Below are 17,532 nucleotides of genomic sequence, written 5' to 3'. Positions count from 1 at the left end.
TCGGCGCTGGCTTCCTGGTTTCGTCACAGTTGCATATCCCGCCCCCAAACACAATGTCGCTCTGTGATTGGTCCGAACCACCAGTGGTTCGAAACGACGGTGATCTACGGGAGCGGTACAAGATGTATTTTCCGGAGTTTGTGAACTCACAAATACCGTGAGAATTCATCTTGTGAGAGCAAGGTTATTCTTACTTACTATTGAAAGAATAACATTAAACCAGTACGAGTGACATCCTGGATTGTTATGGGTGCAGTAAATCGACAACACATTTCTAGCTTGAAATGATCTGTTAAATCTAAGGTATCCCAAACTGTAGCTGTTTTACACAAGGTTAAAGAATCGTTGAACAAGGATGCTTTGTTATTGTTATATAATTCATTGATCGTTCCATACCTGACCTATTGCATTGAAGTGTGTGGGTGTGCTGCCAAAACTTAGAGCGAACCCATTTTTCTTATACAGAAACGTACAATCCGTGTTATTTTGGGTTGTGGATACAAAGACCACACAAATCCATTATTTATACAACTAAAGATTTTAAAAATTAATGAATTGATGGAGTTTAACCGCCTTAAAATATTGTATAAAGCCTACCGTGAAATTCTACCAGTTAATATACAAAGTAGATTTATAAAAAGGGAAAGTGAGTATAAATTAAGAGGAATATACATTTTCTCTAAACCTAAATACAGAACAAAACAAAAAGAACGATGTATTTCAACTCAAGGTGTCAGTCTATGGAACAATTTGGATTGTAAAGCAAAATCTTCTCAATCTATTTGTATTTTTAAAAAATGTATAAAAGCATATTTACTACAAAAATATATATCATAAAAGGACATGCAGTTGAATTGTTTGGTAGTATTCTAACACCAAAAGCGTCTTGACCGCTTGCTGTCATTGATTTTGTGTTGATTCTTTTTTGTGTGTGTTGATTAGGGGCAGACAAAACAAGTTTTACTTCTTTCTGTCCCCTTTCATTTCTTTTATTTTAAAGAGTGAAATAAAGTGATTTGATTGATTGATTGATCTTTATGGCTTATTATGATTATGATGAAATTGAAGAAAAGGTTACAAAGGGTCATGCAGAAAGTAAAACTCTTCAGAAAGCAGATTCAAAACAATCGTTAAAACCCAAATACCCTTTTAAACTGGCTTGTCAGCATCTTGTTAATGACTCGGGAAAAGATTGTTTGACAATTATGTCGGCCTAATAAGCCATTTCTGCTAACAATGGAAAGAATACAGATATTGTTGTAATTACGCAAGTACAAACAAGACGAACATCCGGATTTGGATAAAGGGGATCAGTGTGCCCTTGTTATCGTTTTGTCTTGTGCTTCCTTCTTTCCCCATGGTGGAGTTCTTCAGGCCTCTGAGGTGAAGATTGCATTTTGTTCCCAGTCCAACCCTTTATCTATTCGCTTCTTCACTAAAGTTGATGTGTTAAAGATTATCATATCGAGTGAACTTAATGACTGTTTTTCTTATTTAGAATTGACAAGCCACAGAGGACCACAAGTAAAAAGGGGTAATTTATAAAATGCTTTAACATCAACTGCAGTAGTTACAAAATGTATCATCTGTACTCTATACACTATACTGCTAGCATCGAGATTTAAGTAAAAAGATATAAAATGAGACATTGCGAAGCCTTATTAATAGTCGTTCTGACGCAACCAAAACACGGGCGTTGAATAAAGTATGACCGCCGTGTTCCATCTTTATTATTTCATAGACAGCACAATTCCTCTCGCTTTCTCGTATCAATTTTAGCCTGGGGAGGGTTATTTTGAGAAATGGCTGAGCCAAGAACAAATCCTCTCTCATTGTTGTTGTTGACTTATTCAGCTATTCGACCATGCGGCAAATGGACACATTCTCCCCAAATGGAACCTTCACTTCTGAATGATTAATTATCAAAAACCCTTTGGTGGATGTTTTTAGCTGCAAACGGCTCTTGGCGGGTTCTTGTGCCACCACAACTGCAAGGCTATTAAGACAAGTCGATAACAGTAAAAACACATTTGAATTCATGTCCCAGACAGCAGTGCATTTAACTGCTCTTAAAATGGCCAAGGTTAAGGCTTTTATTTATTTATTTTTATTTTTTTAATAAACAGTGCATGTTTGTTCCTTCATATACACTGAGCACTGAGTGACCCAAGTTATGAGTTTTCTTTTTTTAGATACCAGCCAGTTTGGTCGATTATTATTATTATTATTATTATTTAACTATCTTAGCTTAGCTTAGCTTTACAAGCTAACAAATACAGATGTTCAATACCGCTTTTTTTCAGACCCACACCAGTATGACTAATCAACTCTTGAAGAGTCACTGACATGATATGAAGTACCGATACCGCTTGTACTTTTTGATACAAAAAATGTTCTCCCAAAAAATATTGACAGATAATCTTAAAGAAAGACCGACATGTCCCCATACAGCGTTTTTCCTAAAAATTTCAAATGACATGAAATCAATGACAATTCTATTCTTCTAATGTCTAATTTCTAGTAAATGAGCATTTGTAGTCGTCACAAGTGCCCATAACTTCAAATAAAGCCGGATATCGGCCTGATGCGGACACCTTGAATCGGTCCTCGCCCATCCCTACTAACAAACAATGCAACAATAGCACAATGAGAATTTTGGAAATGGGATGAAATTGAGCCATTTTGGAGTTTACATCTTTGAGATATTGGCAATTAATAATTTTGAACATCCGGACATTTCTGATATTTCCGCAATGCAAATGCTTCCTTTACACGATGAAAACAAACGACACATTGTATTACTTTTGCCCGTGACAAGCATACAAATCAGGCAGATTGTTACAGTAGTCAAACATTTCATCATATTTCAAAATCAAAATAATCATCACAAACAAAATTACAACACTCCAAAGTCCATTGCTTTTCAATGAGAGAAGATCTTCCTTCCACCGAGTTGACCACCATTTTGACTTGACGTTTACATTTTGTCTCTCTAACTTTGCATTTATGTAATCGGTCGTTCTCCATTTGATTTTGAACTTATGGCTTACAAAGAGGGCGGCACGGTGGTTGACTGGTTAGCACGTCCGCCTCCCAGTTCTGAGAACTCTGGTTCGAGTCCAGGCTCCGGCCTTCCTGGGTGGAGTTTGCATGTTTTCCCCCCGTGCCTGCGTGGGTCTCCTCCCACATTCCAAAGACATGCATGGCAGGTTAATCGGTTGCTCCGAATTGTCCCTACGTGTGCTTGTGAGTGTGGATGGTTGTCAGTCTCTGTGTGCCCTGCGATTGGCTGGCAACCAGTCCAGGGTGTACCCTGCCTACTGCCCACAGCCAGCTGAGATAGGCTCCAGCACCCTCCACCACCCTTGTGAGCAATAAGTGGTGAAGAAAATGGATGGATGGATGGCTTACAAAGATAGTCATTTGAAGCATAATTTGGCATCAAATTGGTTGATTTATTGTATTGTACTGCCCCCAGTGGCTAAGATGCACACACCGGAAGGAGCTGCCTTGAATTAATCATGATGCATAAACCGTTTTCCATCCATCCATTATCCTACTGTTTAATTCTTTGTTCGTGGGAAAAGATAAGCCACTTTGAGTACACTTAATTTTACATATGTTAAATATGCAACATAATGATGCATTAAACAAGTTAATATTCGGAGATGTGTGGGGTGGCGTGGGGGCGGGATTCACGTTATTGTGGAGATGACGAGGATAGCATACATTGACATTTGCCACAATAATGTTTTACCTAGTGGACTTTTTAAAGATAATTCCAAGTGCTAGAAAGACACAAATTTTATTTTTACATCAGAGAATACAACTTCGAAAAAGACAATGTTATGTTGAGCATTTTTTTTTAATGAAATAATTTGATCTCATTTCAATCTAAGACTTTGTTCTAAAAAAACTATCAAACACTTAATACAATACATTATAATAATACTGTAATCACCTGTCATTTGTTTACACTCAATTTTTCGAATACACGGCCCCATGAGGGCACTGACCGTTTCCACCGCCACTTCTAGTTCCGGTGTGGGTAATTGCACTGTGTCAGCCAGAGCGGTGAGTGGAACCAATGCAGATGTGATTAGTCTGGCTAGGGGGTAAATGAAAACCATTATCAAGGTTTTCCTCTACGCCGCATCTTAATGCGAAACACAGCGGAGGTTATTTGAATTGCTAAATCTGTACCGGCAACTCTCATTTGGTGCCGGACAATCTGGAGGGAAGACGAGAGCCCTGCCTGCTGAGCTTGTTTTGTTTTGTCATGTGTCCTGGAATGAGCAACATTTTCAAACGCAAGCGTCAAACATCGGTTGTTTTTCGACACATTACGTCCTGCGGGGTAAATGGCTCGGTGGTTGAAATGTTTCATAGAAGCCAGAAATGAAACAAAACATGCTGCGATACAAAAAGAAGGATTCATAGATACAGTATGTGGTGCCTTGAGATACAAGCTTAATTCCTTCTTTGACCACATTTGTAACTCAAAACACACATCTCACTTTACCCATTAAAATTAATTGAATATCAATGACAACAAATAGCCCTGCGATTGGCTGGCAACCAGTCCAGGGTGTCCCCCGCCGACTGCCCAGAGCCAGCTGAGATAGGCGCCAGCACCCCGCGCGACCCTTGTGAGGAATAAGCGGTCAAGAAAATGGATGGATGGATGGATGACAACAAATATGGTACACTATTTTACATTTATTGCAGTTCTAAGTATAGGCCTCCGTGCCCCCCCCTCCCCCAGTGCTTTACAGGCCTGGTGGTTCACCAGGCTTTTTTTCTTTTTCTTTTTTTTTTGTCACCCTACCAGGCTAAGCGTCCCCATCAACAAATAAATATTTTTGCAGGTCGAATTTTGTTCCCAGCTTGTCCCTGACTACCAGGTTGAGCAAGTTTTCCAGGGGAACCCAAGTATACCGTACATATTCAAGTGCAGTGTGAAAGTAGTTAATTAAAATAAGCAGTTTTAATTTGCTGCATCGCTGTAATAAAATGCACTTAAAGTGGAAGTCAACCTTTAACATTTCTTGACAATACTATGTTATGTTACTTCACTAGTCTAAACATGACATTCTGATTAATATTACGTTTGTGGAATATGAGTTATGAAGCAAAATCCACTGAAAATGACATCACAGTTGCTCAGGGTTCAGGCAACGACCAATCACAGCTCAGCTTAAAGGCCCGGTCTACCGTTTTGACAGCACGCATGGATTATTTTGTTTTTTTTTCCGCTCACTCACTCACTCACAGAAGCTTGCATGTGTGAATGAGTGAGTGAAAAAAAAAAAAAATCCGTGCGTGCTGTCAAGTTGCCGCGGGAATGACATCACGGCCCCGTTTGCGACATGCCACCCGTCGCTCTGCGATTGGCATAAACACTGTCTTTCCACAAAAACGTCCCGCTGTTTACAAAACAAATACAAAATGCCAAAATACAGGCGTACAGGGTGTGGGTTTAGGACAAAATCACCACCAGACATTCAGAGAAACCCAGAGCTGTAAATTGAGAAGAAGTTTGTCTGTTTGTCCTGTATTTAAGAAGTGCCTTTTCCTGAGTGAAAACGGCAGACCGGGCCTTTAAGAAAATAGGTGATAATAATAACATGTAATAGAACATATTGTCAAAAAAATGTGGGGTTCACTTCCTCTTTAAAGCTGTTATTTAGCTTCAACTGTCCTCCATTAAAGCTCTGAAAAGTGACAAAAAAAAATCCCCAAATATGGATTAGTCAATTAAGTACGGTAAACAACTCTCTGACAAAAAAAACAAGTGTTTAAGCCGGAAACCAAAATGAGGGAAATAATTACTTTAATTTTCCTCTCGCACGTTATCATAGCACGACTTCCAGAGTTTGTGAATACATTTGGGCAAGTTATTAACACAAAACTTCTCAGCAGTTATTGAGTTTGTTTGCTAAATACCGAAACAAGTCAATGCAAACGAGTATGTTATTTGCTTTTAATGAGCAGTGAAGCATTGCGTGCTTAGGAAAGCTTAATAGTACAAAAGGGACCTATTCAGAATGATGAAAGAGACTAATCCGAACAGCGACACGCTTCTATGGATCAAAAAAACAATGTAGAACACAAACAAATCTTTCATTAGTTAAAAAAAATATATATATATTTGGAGTCTGTGCACCCTGGTAGAAATTGGGACACTCATGTTTGTAATTTACTTTTACGAGTTGTGCAGCTGAAATCAAACAAATTTGGGGAATAGTTTTGTCCTTTACATTTGTAATAATGCTCCAAAAGGTAGAAAGCGCAGCGACATGTTTCCATTTGGCAAGGACGTAATTGGTTGAGTGCTCAATGTCGGGCCGCTTTTTTTTAGGCAGATAAAAGCATGTCTGGATTTAACAGTTGGGTTCCGCAAAGCGAGGTTTACAAGGTCTAAGTAACACCAACAACACTCTGAGCGTAGAGCTTTTAAATCACGCGAGACATTGAAAGTAATGCGGCAAACAGCAATTCAATGAAAAGTACTCCCATTTATCTTGCATACACAAAATCCAAATAAGACCGCAAGACAAGGCACGTCGGCACGCGAACGTGCCATCTCCACGTTGTAGGTAAATGGGATAGAAAAGTAGCGCTGCGTAGCGGGTAATGAGGGCTGATTGTTTGTGACTGCGCCGTACTAAGGCTGATTTCCCAGCTGAGGAACGAGCGCTTCGCACGCATCACGACTGTCAGCAAAAGACAGAAAATGGGCCCGTAGCTTCGACGCGGCTCCCAAACAGGCAAGACAGATCCGCTTCACTGTTTAGCTTCAGACGGCAGACGCGGCGGGCGCAGAGCGATGATGTGTGTATTTTAAATATTTGGTGAGGCAATTCCAGTCTATTTGCATGGAAATGTGCACTTGGGCGTTATAGAGCGGAGATGTAGAAGGAGAGGCGGCTGCTACTAAAGGGCAGGCGCAGTCAATTACTGACTCACAGGCTGCATTTATGCTGGAATTTGCATGACAGCTTGGCACATAATCAGAAATCTTCCCTGATTGGCATTTCCCTGTGTAGTGTTATTATAAAGCTTTCTCTTATGTAAAAAGGCTTTATGGTATATTGCAGGGGTGTCCAAACTACGGCCCGGGGGCGATTTGCGGCCCACCGTCCATTTTTCAGTGGCCCGCGACATATGCTAAAAATGGCATTTGACTCAGTTCAAATAAAATATACAAAACAAAAATGTTTGGAGATGATCAAAGTACGAAGGGAGGGTATCGAAAAACTGGTGCCATTAAAGGTTATTTTAGTTCACTAAAACTAATGAAAAAAACTAAAACTATTATTACTAACATTCAAAAAACAATATTGTTACCGAAATAAAATAAAATAATGAAAATGCTTTTTAAAAAAACGAAAACTAACTGAATCTACATTTTATGTTTACAAAGCTAACTGTAACTAACTATGATTTTAGCAAAAATGTCCTTCGTGTTAGTCTTTGGTAATTAATTTAATGCATGAGCCTTTGGGGATGATTTTAAATGTGATTTTTAGTAGATTTATTTTGATATAAACCGGAATAATGACGTTTGAAAGTTTGTCACACAGAAGTGACGTCATCTAGCAGCAGCCAATAGAAAAGCACCAAAAGATGACGTTGCTCCCATGCTGTTTTTTTAAATATTGCGCACAAGTAATACACATTTAAAAAAAAAAAAACAACTAATACTAATACTGGAACTAACAAACTAAACTAAAACTAAGCATTTTTTAAAGAACTAAACTAATAAAAACTTAAAAACTAACAGAACCACCCTGAAAACTAAAAAAAAACTAACTCAAATGAAAAATTCCAAAACTATAATAACCCTACTGCCATATTACAAATAAATTGGTTTATATACTGTAGCATTTTTCTAAATATGCAAAAGCACACATAAATGATTTGTACAATTTTTAGGACTAAACAGAATTTCTCTTCATAACATTATGTGGGTGGCCCTTGCGTCCTTCTGATTTTCTGTATGTGGCCCTCAAATGAAAAGGTTTGGACACCCCCGGTATATTGTGGGTTGCTAGAATACGGTTAAAAACTGTGTCAAAGAGCTTGCATTGTCTATTTACTAAAATAATTTTGAAGTGACAACAGTGAATTCCCATTATTCGTGTGGGATCGAGACCAAACCAAAGCTCAAATAAAGCAATTACAAAGATCTGTTAGCCGACTGACAAGAAAGGTTATTTTAGTAAACAAAATTCAGAACAAAAAAAAAAAAAACTCAAACTAAAATTCAAAAAAACACTTCCGTTAACAAAATAAAATGTAAATGAAAATGCTTTTTAATAAATGAAAACTAACTGAAACCACATTTTACATTGACAAAACAAACTAAAATTCACTATAATTTTAGTGAAAATGTCCTTAGTTTTTGTCTTGGTGATTAATTTAATACATGGGCCTTTGGGGTTGATGTTAAATGTGATTTAAGTACTGGTATATTTATTTTGATATTAACCGGTATAAGGATATTTAAAAGTATGTCACACATAAGTGACGTCATCTAGCAGCAGCCAATAGAAAAGTACTTTCAGATGACGTCGCTCCGAGGCGACATTTTTGCGTGTTTGACTTTTGGCTCCAATGTCTTGGCTTTCCTGCTTTTTCATTTAATTCAGCTGAAAAATGTTGCGTTTTTTCATTTTGGTGTTTATTAAATATTGCAAAGTAATACACAATTTAAAAAAAAAAAAAAAAGAACAAAAACTAATACTAAGTATTTTACAAATAGCTAAAATTAATGAAAAACAGCCACCCTGAAAACTAATGAAAACTAAATTTAAAAAATTAAACTCAAAATGAAATAAAAACTAACTATAACAAAAATTCCAAAACTATAATAACCCTGGCAACAAAGCACTACTTGAGATAAAACGAAACTCCTCAATTCACTTCAACATACTTCCTTGACACCAATATGCCACAGACAGACCCTCTTCCGAATACTCGCAGTTCAGCACCTATGGATTTGCATATGTTGTTTATTGATTTATTAATATTTATTTTTGCATTACAGCTTAAATAGTTTTTCATTTCAATAGCTGGATGACACATTGTCAATAATTCATTGATTTTGATGTTTTTCATCCAATTTTTGTTAAGTGTGTATCGAGGTGGTTGGCTTGATTTCTCAATTATGGATCATAAACCACAAGCTAGCTGACGTCTTCGCCAATGCTGCCGTTTGTTTTAAATCAATGTATATTTGTTAATAATATAAATTGAGATGAGATTTGTCTGAAATAATGATAAATCCACTGTATGTTCAGAAACTAGATGAAGTGCAATTTCTGGAGAAATTGTGTGGGAATGCTGAAAGCTGAATGCTAATAGCTGAATGCTAAGATTTTGGATGCATGTGGAATGCTTTTGAAGTCAATTGAGAGATAAATTATGAAATGATGACCTCCTGGTTACTGGACAATGCACTTTACCAACTGTGCCACCGAGCAGTATCAGACATCTGGTAATGATAATAAGCTATATGTATGGAAGTGGGTGTGGAAAGTGATACTTAGAAAAAGTTCAATGTTTGCCCCATTGAAAATGAATGGGGAATAGTTGATATTAAACATTGAAATTGTGCAAATACTGTAAGTAATGTGGAATAGACGATATATACCCCAGGAGGCATGTTTTTTTTTTTTTTTTTTTTTTTTTTTTTTAAGCTAGGTGAAATGTGAAGAGTATAAATTGGAAATATTATGTGGGCGTTAAGTGAAAAAAAAAATTAATCACAGTAACATATGTGGGAATGCTTCAGCATTCCCATAATGATATTTCAAAACTATGCCGAGCTGCTAAATCAAATGCTAACAAATCTCTGAAATGTGGCACTTTTTTTCCACCTCACTATATAGAACAGGAAATGCTGTTGGGAAAAAAAAAAAACTGCGCTGCTTCAAATATCTACATCAATATTGTGAAAATGTCCTCTGTGTCCAACTCAGGTAGCCAGGCAGGTAAGGTGGATGGAATGCAGACACACAATGCTGCGTTGTTGTCGGAATATACTGTACCGGTACAATATTAATGAGATTTGTAGAGATGATTTTAAACATTGATTATATTCAAGGGGTTGTTTTAGGCTATTTTAAAAGGTTAGTTAGCAAAACATTTTGGAAGAGTATTTTTGTGAATCCTTTGGCCTCCGAATGAATTCTGACCCTGGCGAGTTGCTCCACCACATTTGTACTTGTCGTCGTTCATCGGGGAAGGTAAGAAACAGCACCTTTATCCTTTTTGCTCAGAGCTGCCATGTGAATCCCTCATCTCATTATTACCGTTTGACATATTTTCCCTGAAGGGGCAGTAAAGTTACCGACTGATTAAAAAATGTAGTTGATTGATATGCCTGAACAAGCTCAACTATTTTTTATGAGCCAAGCCTGTCATTGGCAGAGTGAAGCAAAATGAAGAGTTACTTAAACAGGATCGTTTTGAAGGGAGACCTAGAATGCATTGATTGTGCGTTTGAAACATTTCCAAGGTGTCTCAACATGTCTGTACCCACCAGATTAAGATTTATAATAGTCTCAACATCCTTGATTTGCTTAGTATATATGTCTGATTGCATTGTTCCTGTTAAACAAACTTTAAAAAAAAAAAAAAAAAAAAAAATGTGGCACATGAAAAATTGCCAAACAGAAATACCAACCCCGGCCCACCCCCAACGATTTCACCAAGCAATCAATATGAATTTGTGCCACTTAAGAGAAGAATATAATCTGGGCATCCAACTCGTGTTAATTTTATTAGTCATTTTTAAATTTAATCTCAATATTAGCCCAGTTTCAATCACGCTTGTTAGTTTTTATTGTAGTTAGTCAACCTCATCCAATTTCTATTTAGTCCATTTTAAGGATGCACGATAATATCGGTGGCCGATACTTATCGGCAATTATCGACCAATTAGACATCAAACAGATAAACCAGATAATAAAGAAATCCGGCCATAGTTATCGGCAATTTTCAACCAATTTGACGTCATACAGATAAACCATGGTTTAAAACAGAATAATAATCGATATGCCACGTTGGTTAATCTGTTTTGTTTGTGGCTCAAGTTGTGCCCAACACTTCAACCCCTCCCCTCTCCTATAGTAGTGTTGCATATTTGTGACTTCCTAATGCGCGTAAGCTCTGCTTACCTAGCTGTGACATAGTGTTTCAGAAATTGTCAGTCACATTTTTTTGTCATTGTGTTTGTAAAGTTCTGGGTGGGAACTTCCACTGGTTCTTGTATCTTAATGCCCACGATATTATACTAACAGTAATAACCAGACGGCTGCATTTTCTCAGTTGAACTGTTTACTGGATGCCAGAAAGATCGAGTACGCAGCTGCGGAGCCCTCTTCCATTAGCATGCGGAAGAGGAACTGATATATTCAAAATCGTCCCTGCACTTATACTGTCTAGGCCGCCCGCCCACATGGGCGAACGGCTCAACCTCCCCATGTGAGAATGTGTGGCCTGATGGCTTTCACTGTTTTTTACTGGATACGTATGTCAGAATGCAGACAGATAGATAGATAGATAGAAAGGCGCCAAGCAAGGACAAATAACAGCGACATAACGGCCTAACTCAAGTCATCTATCTAGTCATCAAGAGCCCTAATCTGTTTGTTTAATGTTTAATGAAATTTTATAGTGATGTTTTTAAAGTATCTCGAGTACTCAAGGTTGAATATTACTACTAGTATCTGAACAAAAGTGGTATTGAAAGTAGGGGTGTTAAAAAAAAATCGATTCGGCGATATATCGCGATACTACATCGCGCGATTCTCGAATCGATTCAATAATCGGCAGAATCGATTTTTTTTTTTTTTTTTTTTTTTTTTTTTTTTTTTTTTTTTTTTTTAGGATTCACACCTTGAGCATGGAAGAATGTTATATGAACGGCACATTAAGCCTTAATATTTTTATTTTAATGCTGTTCAAATGTGAAACAGATTGCAAACTGTTTGTGTACAGTGGCTCACGGTTATAAGCCTCAAGTTTTAGATAAATATATTCATACAATTCTTACAGTGTACATGTACAAATTTACTGATAGTATTTTCTAAATTTGAATGGAAAAAAATCGCAACAATCGACTTGTAAATTCGTATCGGGATTAATCGGTATCGAATCGTGACCATTCGTATCGGGATTAATCGGTATCGAATCGAATCGTGACCTGTGAATCGTGATACGAATCGAATCGTCAGGTACTAGGCAATTCACACCCCTAATTGAAAGCATCCCTACTCACGGTATTAGCACCGTCCACAGATGTGTTTTTTTAAAGTTCATTTAAAAAGATTTACGCAAAGTAGATTTTAATACCCTTAAAAGACTGAATAAAAATAAGACCAAGCCTCTTTTATGCACGAAATCCTTCCCAATTCAACCCTGACACTTATCCTCAAGAATGGCTCCTATAATACAGCCTCAACTGACATGTTTATGCAAATATGCCAGCAGATGTATTTCCAAGCATACTGGGATTTCTGTCTCCCCTGTCAAGTCATTGCCAGGTGTCAAACTGTCCCTGGAGAGGTGACGAGGGCAAACAAGGAGGACCATCGTCACCGTATGTCCCTCTTCCGTATCAAGGATCTCCATCCATTTGCTGTCGTTTTCATATGCAGACAACAACAGCAGGCACACAGATTTTTTAAAAAAAAAAATATATATAAATATATATTAATTTGCTCCCTGTTCTTGGTAAGGTCTTCTGACTTGGAACCATCGAGCTTGCCACTGACCTTGACACTACGCCTGTCAACAGTGTCTAATTATCCTTTCGCTATGGACTTTGTGCTCACGTTCTCCCTATTGATTTTGGTCATTTTGTACCTGAACATTGTAATTAATCTGATTATGACAGTGTATGGGTCCAGTTCATTAGGCCGGCCCAGCTGTAACGGAGGCAGATGCCCGCCAGGCCATAAGGATTCATCACAGAGCCACTGAGGCCTGAAGAACACATCACACAGGACAACGTGATGCACAAATAACACAAGGGAAGGATTGCATCATTTTGGAAATGCGACAAACCTTTTCCAACGATTATTATAATTTTTCTTCAGATTTAAGAAATGGCTTGGGGAAAAAAATGTCTGACTTCCATTCAATGTTTGACAGCAGTGGTTCCTAACCTGGGTTCAATCGAACCTTGGCGGGTCGGTGAGTCAGTGATGATAAGCCCCGCTTGGCCATCATTGGCTGTAGGTCAGGGGTGTCAAATATAAGGCCCGCGGGCCGGATCAGGCCCGAAATGGGGTTTAATCCGGCCCGTGAGATGATTTTGTAAAGTTAAAAAAAAAAAAAAAATGAAAAAAGTAAATAAAGAGAGAGTAATGTCGGACCAATTAATCAGCCGGCCGCAATCAAAGCATATAAATTCGCAATTTCACAAGCAAGCCTCAGATGAGCAATGCGACTTGTACATGGAATTACTCTGAATGTTGTTATTTTAGACACAATTTAAAGTTAGTTTGTTTAAAAAGATCAAAAATAAAAACATAAATCAAACACAAACGTGCTGAATAAGACACACATTCAGCTACACATGAGACAAGGATTAACGTCCTTATAACTTCATTAACGGCACCCGTGCAAAATAGGCAGATATAATACGCTTGGCACTCATACGGGCAAAGTGTTGCCGCGTCCATTTGCACTCGTGTTATTTTTTTGGGACAATATTTTTACAGTTCCATCGATTTTCTTGACCGCTTATTCCTCACAAGGGTCACGGGGGTGCTGGATACAATATTGTGCTTATGTACATGACAGCAATGCAAACTACCTACATAGCACTTAATATTGAGGCACTTACTTGCTAATGGGCGCGCACATTGAGTTCCTCCACATATTGACTCAGTTCACAAGCATATTGCGTTCCCTTTCTGACCATTAACCTGGATTTTAAACATAGAAGGGCCAAAACATGCATTTCTGAAAATTAAACGGCACTAAGAAACTAGACACCAGAGGGTGCTAGAAATGCACAAATTGAAATCAACCTGACTTTTTGAACAGATGTGCTGCTTTTAATATTGTGACATGACGACGACGATATGTTGTGGCAGTTTTGATATCGCGATATCACGATATTGCCGTCATCATTACATCCCTACCCCGCGACCCTTGTGAGGAATAAGCGGTCAAGAAAATGGTTGGATGGATGCATTACATCCCTACTTCATACTATGTCGGGCAAAAATGAAGAATAAATGGTGTTCCACAGGGCTTTATTCTCGGGCCTCTGTTGTTTTCGTTGTGTCTGCTGCCCCTGGCTTTAACCACTTAAGTTCCGCATTTTTTTATGCTGGGCGTTTTTTTTGTTTTGTTTTGTTTTGTTTTGTTTTTTTACTAATTTTGACTTTTCCTACATAAGAACAACATGGATGGTATGGCTATAACATGTAAACTTACCAAGCTTATATGTAAAATGACCATCATGCAAATCAACATTGTGATTGATTAGCTAGGATCCAATCATGAACCAGAAGTGTTGACATCATCCAAATTATGTGTTTTTATTGTTTTAGACTCACAAATATGTCATGTCCACTGCAATCATGTGAATTAAACAGCGAGAGGTTGTATTAAAGTGCTCTAAAAATATAGAATGTACATGTACAACTAGTGGGGTTAAGAACTACTGGTTTTCAGGAATAGATTTACAGAGTTTTCAACAATTTGTTAAATAACCCTTCCACTTTTTCCGCTCGTCTGTACCCAATATGGAGGCAGCCCATAATTGAGCAAGGTGGTGAAATGATGAGCCCAGTTTAAATCAATAGAACACGGCACCCTTGGAAAGGCTTGTTTCATTTGACATTTTAAAAGGACGCATGTTTTCCTGGTCGGCCAATAGAATGGCGGCTGTTGTTCTTTTGTGGTGCGCAAATTGTTTATCGACTTGGAAATGCGCGAGGGGTCATTTTATGTCAGCGTTCCAAGTCCTCCAGAGATGTCAGCAGACTCCCCGTTCCTGTGTGTCAATACAAGATTCAGTCAAGAAAGGAGGGCTTATCTCCACTTGATCGAGTTGTTCAGTGTGACGCGAGCGTTCAGAAAGCCATTGTAACCACACGGGGTCCAAAACCAACATGTAAAATTGCTCTGAATTTCTTGGGGGGAAACTGCAACCAAATTGGTGGCATTACATTAAAAAAAAAAAAAGATGCTGACATTTCACAATTTGAGTGTCATGTTTAAACCAGGAGTGCAAAAATGTTTTGTGATAATTTGGGTTTTTCAAAAGTGACAGATGGGCCAAGACATTCAAAGGTGAGATGTACAGGTAATTTGTAACATTGTTTGCTTTGTTAACATTGTATTAAAGTGTATTTTTTGTATATATATTTTTTTTTTAAAGAAATGTATTTATTTTACTTGAATGAGCCCTCTTCATGCTTGTTTTCCTCAAAAAAAAATGTTCGTGTGACACACTGCATGTTCATAAACAGTTACACTTTAGTTATACTTTTTATAAACAATATACTACACTTTTTCCCCCACAGACCCTGCTCATTTTGGGAGGATTAATTTAATGTTCCAATCTTATTGAAAAATACTTATGGAAATATTACTTTAAAACAGTTTATAACACCACAATTGAGTCATCTTCGAGAATATTTCAACTTCAAATAGTCTGTGATCCTCATAAAACAAATGTGACATTTATTTTATTTCTGTCCATATTTCGCCATATTCTGGAGAATGGTTCAAATTTGGTAGAAGACAATTGGGATTATTTTTTAAATCACGCCTATGAATCTTATGTTTTGGTATTTTTGAAGAGAACTGTACACCTTTTTTGAATACTATATTATTATTGGGTAAAATGATTACTTTTATAGCAAAACCAATGTTAAACTTGTGCTTATAATACTTTAAAAAGGAACTTAAAGTATTACTATAATTTGGAAAGAATAATAGGTTTAGCTTCAAAGAATAAAAACGAAAGACGTATCTGGAGCATAACAGGAAGTGGAGTATTTGCTTAACCGAGATAGACATTTAATTTAGGACATATGCAGTTTTCAAGATCATAGATTCAAGATTTTAACATGTGCCCTTTGATGCAGTTAATTTTTATTTTATTGGCTCAATAATAATAATATCAATTGGCTGGCAACCAGTCCAGGGTGTCCCCTGCCTACTGCCCAGAGCCAGCTGAGATAGGCTCCAGCACCCCCCGCGATTCCCTTGTGAGGAATAAGTGGTCAAGAAAATGGATGGATAGATGTTCATTGTCATTTTGAGGGGTTTAAAAACTTTTTTTTCTTCTGTTCTTGAATGTGTGGGTTTTATTTGTGAACATGTGGAATGAATAAAGAGGGGTGAAAGTTGTTTATATTTGTAAATGTTTATGTGAATATTGGAAAATCTATAACAAAAAGATTACAAAAAAGCCTTAACAGATCTCAGTTTGTGAAGGAGGGATGTGTCATCTGAGAAAATTATTCTAGGCCAGTCGTGTCAAACTCATATTAGCTCAGGGGCCGCATGGAGGAAAATATATTACTAAGTGGGCCGAAACTGTGAAATAATGGTATATAACTTAAAAACAATTGCCATCAATTATACACAGATTTTTGCGATTTTTGGGCCAGCCCTAAATTACGGAGCTCAACTGTAATCTATTGTTTAAAAAAAATAAACACAAATGCACATGAAACACGGCAACACTTTGCCTGTATGAGTTCCGGATGTGTTAAATCTACCTGTTTTGCAAAAATATAGTTATTATTGTTATATATATGTTATGTTACAGTTGTTATTGTGTATATCAGCAGAGTTACACATGCTGTTTGTCACCTCTACACAAACGTTTGATGAACTAGTGAAAGCTAGTTAGCGAGCTAGCTTGTAAGCATGTTAGCGCTTACCTTAGCATATTTCTGGCTTGATCTGAGGATGTTGATTTGCTGTATAATCATATTTTTCACACCCGGATTGTTTCCACTCCACCAATGATGAGTTGGGCTGATCATAAAATGTCTTTGACTCGCCGCGTGTCATGTAGGATCCACGGAAGCCCGTGAAGCCAGCCTGATCCGTACTGTTTCAAACAGCAGCCACTAACGTCACACCCCCTCCTCCTCCCATTTGGGGTGGGTTGAGATGACGCAAAATAGAGTGGTCACTGCCATCTAATGGCCATAGTTAGTCATTGCAGTACGGGATCAGTTTACAACTGCAACCACGGCTGGTCAAGGCTTTCCTCTGTAAATTCCCATTAAAAGCGCAGTTTTTGGCACTTCCCGTCGACGGCGCTATACTGTCTGTTTGTAGGGCAGACAAAGAGTTAATTGGTCCGACATTACATTTTTTTTTAATTTATTTTTTATTTTATTGATTTATTTATTTTTTATTATTATTTTTTTTACGTTACAAAGTTGTCTCGCGGGCCGGGTTAAACCCCTTTGCGGGCCTGATCCGGCCCGTGGGCCGTATGTTTGACACACCTGTTCTAGGCCATAAATCTAAAATAAT

The 17,532-nt window shown here is 37.7% G+C and overlaps 1 long non-coding RNA gene across 1 annotated transcript in view; it reads left to right on the top strand.

Annotated features, from left to right (window-relative positions):
• The window catches only part of LOC144014843 (uncharacterized), a 35,554-nt gene extending 21,401 nt beyond the window's left edge, over nucleotides 1-14,153 (top strand). The window contains exons 3-4 of the long non-coding RNA XR_013282603.1: nucleotides 12,499-12,610; nucleotides 12,750-14,153. This is a non-coding gene — a long non-coding RNA (uncharacterized LOC144014843). The remainder of the gene's footprint in view (nucleotides 1-12,498; nucleotides 12,611-12,749) is intronic.
• The last annotated feature ends 3,379 nt before the right edge of the window (nucleotides 14,154-17,532 follow it).

This window comes from Festucalex cinctus, chromosome 1 (assembly GCF_051991245.1).
Source record: "Festucalex cinctus isolate MCC-2025b chromosome 1, RoL_Fcin_1.0, whole genome shotgun sequence".
Lineage (NCBI taxonomy): Eukaryota > Metazoa > Chordata > Actinopteri > Syngnathiformes > Syngnathidae > Festucalex > Festucalex cinctus.
Note: the sequence above shows the minus strand (reverse complement) of the source record. Positions and strands in the feature narration are given on the sequence as shown.